This window comes from Narcine bancroftii, chromosome 7 (assembly GCF_036971445.1).
Source record: "Narcine bancroftii isolate sNarBan1 chromosome 7, sNarBan1.hap1, whole genome shotgun sequence".
Lineage (NCBI taxonomy): Eukaryota > Metazoa > Chordata > Chondrichthyes > Torpediniformes > Narcinidae > Narcine > Narcine bancroftii.
In genome coordinates this window covers 104,427,348-104,433,339 of record NC_091475.1, presented here as the reverse complement: position 1 = coordinate 104,433,339, position 5,992 = coordinate 104,427,348, and positions in this window count along the sequence as shown.

Here is a 5,992-nt window from a genome sequence, read left to right as displayed (position 1 = left end):
ACTGATTCCCAACCTCTGATTCCCCACCTCTGATTCCCCATATCTGATTCCCTGCCTCTCATTCCCCGCCTCTGATTCCCTGCCACTGATTCCCAACCTCTGATTCCCCACCTCTGATTCCCCATATCTGATTCCCTGCCTCTGAGTCCCCACCTCAGATTCCCCATATCTGATTCCCCGCCTCTGATTCCCCGCCTCTGTTTCCCCATATATAATACCCCGCCTCTGATTCCCCAACTCTGATTCCCCAGCTCTCATTTCACCACCTCTGATTCCCCATCTCTGATACCCCGCCTCTGATTCCCCGTGTCTGATTCCCCGCCTCTGAGTCCCTTCCTCTGATTCCCCATCTCTGATTCACCACCTCTGATTCCCCATCTCTGATTCCCGGCCTCTGATTCCCCACCTCTTATTCCCGGCCTCTGATTCCCGGCCTCTCATTCCCGTCCTCTGATTCCCTGCCTCTGATTTCCCGCTCTGATTCCCCGCCTCTGATTCCCTGCCTCTGATTCCCAACCTCTGATTCCCCATGTTTGATTCCCAGCCTCTGATTCCCCGCCTCTGATTCCCCATCTCTGATTCACCACCTTTGATTCGCCACCTCTGATTCCCCATATCTGATTCCCCGCCTCTGTTTCCCCGCCTCTGATTCCCCGCCTCTGATTCCCCATATCTCATTCCCCGCCTCTGATTCCCCACCTCTGATTCCCCAACTCTGATTCCCGGCCTCTGATTCCCCACCTCTGATTCCCCATATCTGATTCCCCGCCTCTGTTTCCCCGCCTCTGATTCCCCGCCTCTGTTTCCCCATATCTGATTCCCCGCCTCTGATTCCCCAACTCTGATTCCCCGCCTCTGATTCCCCAGCTCTGATTCCCCGCCTCTGATTCCCCGCGTCTGATTCCCTGCCTCTAATTCCCCGCCTCTGATTCGCCATCTCTGATTCACAACCTCTGACTCCCCACCTCTGATTCCCCATATCTGATTCCCCGCCTCTGTTTCCCCGCCTCTGATTCCCCGCCTCTGATTCCCCATATCTGATTCCCCGCCTCTGATTCCCCACCTCTGATTCCCCGCCTCTGATTCGCCAGCTATGATTCCCCGCCTCTGATTCCCCGCGTCTGATTCCCTGCCTCTGATTCCCCGCCTCTGATTCCCCATCTCTGATTCACCACCTCTGATTCCCCGCGTCTGATTCCCCGCCTCTGATTCCCCATCTCTGATTCCCCATCTCTGATTCCCCAATTCTGATTCCCCGCCTCTGTTTCCCCATATTTGATTCCCCGCCTCTGATTCCCCAGCTCTGATTCCCCGTCTTTGATTCCTTGCCTCTGATTCCCCACCTCTGACTCCAGGCCTCTGATTCCCGGCCTTTGATTCCCGGCCTCTCATTCCCCGCCTCTGATTCCCTGCCTCTGATTCCCCATCTCTGATTCCGCACATCTGATTCCCTGCCTCTGATTCCCCACCTCTGACTCCACGCCTCTGATTCCCTGCCTCTGATTCCCAACCTCTGATTCCCCACCTCTGATTCCCCATATCTGATTCCCCGCCTCTGTTTCCCCGCCTCGGATTCCCCGCCTCTGTTTCCCCATATCTGATTCCCCACCTCTGATTCCCCAACTCTGATTCCCCGCCTCTGATTCCCCAGCTCTGATTCACCGCCATTGATTTGCCACCTCTGATTCCCCATATCAGATTCCCCGCCTCTGTTTCCCCGCCTCTGATACGCCGCCTCTGATTCCCCATATCTCATTCCCCGCCTCTGATTCCCCATCTCTGATTCCCGGCCTCTGTTCCCGGCCACTGATTCCCCGCTTCTGATTCTGATTCCCTGCCTCTGATTCCCCATCTCTGATTCTGCACATCTGATTCCCCGCCTCTGATTCCCCAACTCTGATTCCCCGCCTCTGATTCCCCAGCTCTGACACCCCGCCTCTGATTCCCCGCGTCTGAAACCCTGCCTCTGATTCCCCGCCTATGATTCCCCATCTCTGATTCACAACCTCTGATTCCCCACCTCTGATTCCCCATCTCTGATTCCGCACATCTGATTCCCTGCCTCTGATTCCCCGCCTCTGACTCCACGCCTCTGATTCCCTGCCTCTGATTCCCAACCTCTGATTCCCCACCTCTGATTCCCCATATCTGATTCCCCGCCTCTGTTTCCCCGCCTCGGATTCCACGCCTCTGATTCCCCAGCTCTGATTTCCTGCCTCTGATTCCCTGTGTTTGATTCCCTGCCTCTGATTCCCCTCCTCTGATTCCCCATCTCTGATTCACCGCCATTGATTTGCCACCTCTGATTCCCCATATCAGATTCCCCGCCTCTGTTTCCCCGCCTCTGATACCCCGCCTCTGATTCCCCATATCTCATTCCCCGCCTCTGATTCCCCATTTCTGAATCCCGGACTCGGATTCCCGGCCTCTTATTCCCGGCATCTGATTCCCGGCCTCTGATCCCGGCCACTGATTCCCCGCTTCTGTTTCTGATTCCCTGCCTCTGATTCCCCATCTCTGATTCCGCACATCTGATTCCCCGCCTCTGATTCCCCGCGTCTGAATCCCTGCCTCTGACTCCCCAGCTCTGATTCCCCGCCTCTGATTCCCCGCGTCTGAATCCCTGCCTCTGATTCCCCGCCTGTGATTCCCCATCTCTGATTCACAACCTCTGATTCCCCACCTCTGATTCCCCGCCTCTGATTCCCCAACTCTGATTCCCCGCCTCTGATTCCCCATCTCTGATTCACCGCCTTTGATTCGCCACCTCTGATTCCCGATATCTGATTCCCCGCCTCTGATTCCCCAACTCTGATTCCCGGCCTCTGATTCCCCACCTCTGATCCCGGCCTCTGATTCCCGGCCTCTGATTCCCTGCCTCTGATTCCCCATCTCTGATTCCGCACATCTGATTCCCTGCCTCTGATTCCCCGCCTCTGATTCCCCGCCTCTGATTCCCTGCCACTGATTCCCAACCTCTGATTCCCCACCTCTGATTCCCCATATCTGATTCCCTGCCTCTCATTCCCCGCCTCTGATTCCCTGCCACTGATTCCCAACCTCTGATTCCCCACCTCTGATTCCCCATATCTGATTCCCTGCCTCTGAGTCCCCACCTCAGATTCCCCATATCTGATTCCCCGCCTCTGATTCCCCAACTCTGATTCCCCAGCTCTCATTTCACCACCTCTGATTCCCCATCTCTGATACCCCGCCTCTGATTCCCCGTGTCTGATTCCCCGCCTCTGAGTCCCTTCCTCTGATTCCCCATCTCTGATTCACCACCTCTGATTCCCCATCTCTGATTCCCCGCCTCTGTTTCCCCGCCACTGATTCCCCGCCTCTGATTCCCCATATCTCATTCCCCGCCTCTGATTCCCCACCTCTGATTCCCCAACTCTGATTCCCGGCCTCTGATTCCCCACCTCTGATTCCCCATATCTGATTCCCCGCCTCTGTTTCCCCGCCTCTGATTCCCCGCCTCTGTTTCCCCATATCTGATTCCCCACCTCTGATTCCCCAACTCTGATTCCCCGCCTCTGATTCCCCAGCTCTGATTCCCCGCCTCTGATTCCCCGCGTCTGATTCCCTGCCTCTAATTCCCCGCCTCTGATTCGCCTTCTCTGATTCACAACCTCTGACTCCCCAACTCTGATTCCCCATATCTGATTCCCCGCCTCTGTTTCCCCGCCTCTGATTCCCCGCCTCTGATTCCCCATATCTGATTCCCTTCCTCTGATTCCCCACCTCTGATTCCCCGCCTCTGATTCGCCAGCTATGATTCCCCGCCTCTGATTCCCCGCGTCTGATTCCCTGCCTCTGATTCCCCGCCTCTGATTCCCCATCTCTGATTCACCACCTCTGATTCCCCGTGTCTGATTCCCCGCCTCTGATTCCCCATCTCTGATTCCCCATCTCTGATTCCCCAATTCTGATTCCCCGCCTCTGTTTCCCCATATTTGATTCTCCGCCTCTGATTCCCCAACTCTGACTCCAGGCCTCTGATTCCCGGCCTTTGATTCCCGGCCTCTCATTCCCCGCCTCTGATTCCCTGCCTCTGATTCCCCATCTCTGATTCCGCACATCTGATTCCCTGCCTCTGATTCCCCACCTCTGACTCCACGCCTCTGATTCCCTGCCTCTGATTCCCAACCTCTGATTCCCCACCTCTGATTCCCCATATCTGATTCCCCGCCTCTGATTCCCCAACTCTGATTCCCCGCCTCTGATTCCCCAGCTCTGATTCACCGCCATTGATTTGCCACCTCTGATTCCCCATATCAGATTCCCCGCCTCTGTTTCCCCGCCTCTGATACGCCGCCTCTGATTCCCCATATCTCATTCCCCGCCTCTGATTCCCCATCTCTGATTCCCGGCCTCTGTTCCCGGCCACTGATTCCCCGCTTCTGATTCTGATTCCCTGCCTCTGATTCCCCATCTCTGATTCTGCACATCTGATTCCCCGCCTCTGATTCCCCAACTCTGATTCCCCGCCTCTGATTCCCCAGCTCTGACTCCCCGCCTCTGATTCCCCGTGTCTGAATCCCTGCCTCTGATTCCCCGCCTATGATTCCCCATCTCTGATTCACAACCTCTGATTCCCCACCTCTGATTCCCCATCTCTGATTCCGCACATCTGATTCCCTGCCTCTGATTCCCCGCCTCTGACTCCACGCCTCTGATTCCCTGCCTCTGATTCCCAACCTCTGATTCCGCACCTCTGATTCCCCAAATCTGATTCCCCGCCTCTGTTTCCCCGCCTCGGATTCCACGCCTCTGATTCCCCAGCTCTGATTTCCTGCCTCTGATTCCCTGTGTTTGATTCCCTGCCTCTGATTCCCCTCCTCTGATTCCCCATCTCTGATTCACCGCCATTGATTTGCCACCTCTGATTCCCCATATCAGATTCCCCGCCTCTGTTTCCCCGCCTCTGATACCCCGCCTCTGATTCCCCATATCTCATTCCCCGCCTCTGATTCCCCATTTCTGAATCCCGGACTCGGATTCCCGGCCTCTTATTCCCGGCATCTGATTCCCGGCCTCTGATCCCGGCCACTGATTCCCCGCTTCTGTTTCTGATTCCCTGCCTCTGATTCCCCATCTCTGATTCCGCACATCTGATTCCCCGCCTCTGATTCCCCGCGTCTGAATCCCTGCCTCTGACTCCCCAGCTCTGATTCCCCGCCTCTGATTCCCCGCGTCTGAATCCCTGCCTCTGATTCCCCGCCTGTGATTCCCCATCTCTGATTCACAACCTCTGATTCCCCACCTCTGATTCCCCGCCTCTGATTCCCCAACTCTGATTCCCCGCCTCTGATTCCCCATCTCTGATTCACCGCATTTGATTCGCCACCTCTGATTCCCGATATCTGATTCCCCGCCTCTGATTCCCCAACTCTGATTCCCGGCCTCTGATTCCCCACCTCTGATCCCGGCCTCTGATTCCCGGCCTCTTATTCCTGGCCTCTGATTCCCTGACGCTGATTCCCCGCCTCTGATTCCCCGCCTCTGATTCCCTGCCTCTGATTCCCCATCTCTGATTCCGCACATCTGATTCCCTGCCTCTGATTCCCCGCCTCTGATTCCCCGCCTCTGATTCCCTGCCACTGATTCCCAACCTCTGATTCCCCACCTCTGATTCCCCATATCTGATTCCCTGCCTCTCATTCCCCGCCTCTGATTCCCTGCCACTGATTCCCAACCTCTGATTCCCCACCTCTGATTCCCCATATCTGATTCCCTGCCTCTGAGTCCCCACCTCAGATTCCCCATATCTGATTCCCCGCCTCTGATTCCCCAACTCTGATTCCCCAGCTCTCATTTCACCACCTCTGATTCCCCATCTCTGATACCCCGCCTCTGATTCCCCGTGTCTGATTCCCCGCCTCTGAGTCCCTTCCTCTGATTCCCCATCTCTGATTCACCACCTCTGATTCCCCATCTCTGATTCCCGGCCTCTGATTCCCCACCTCTTATTCCCGGCCTCTGATTC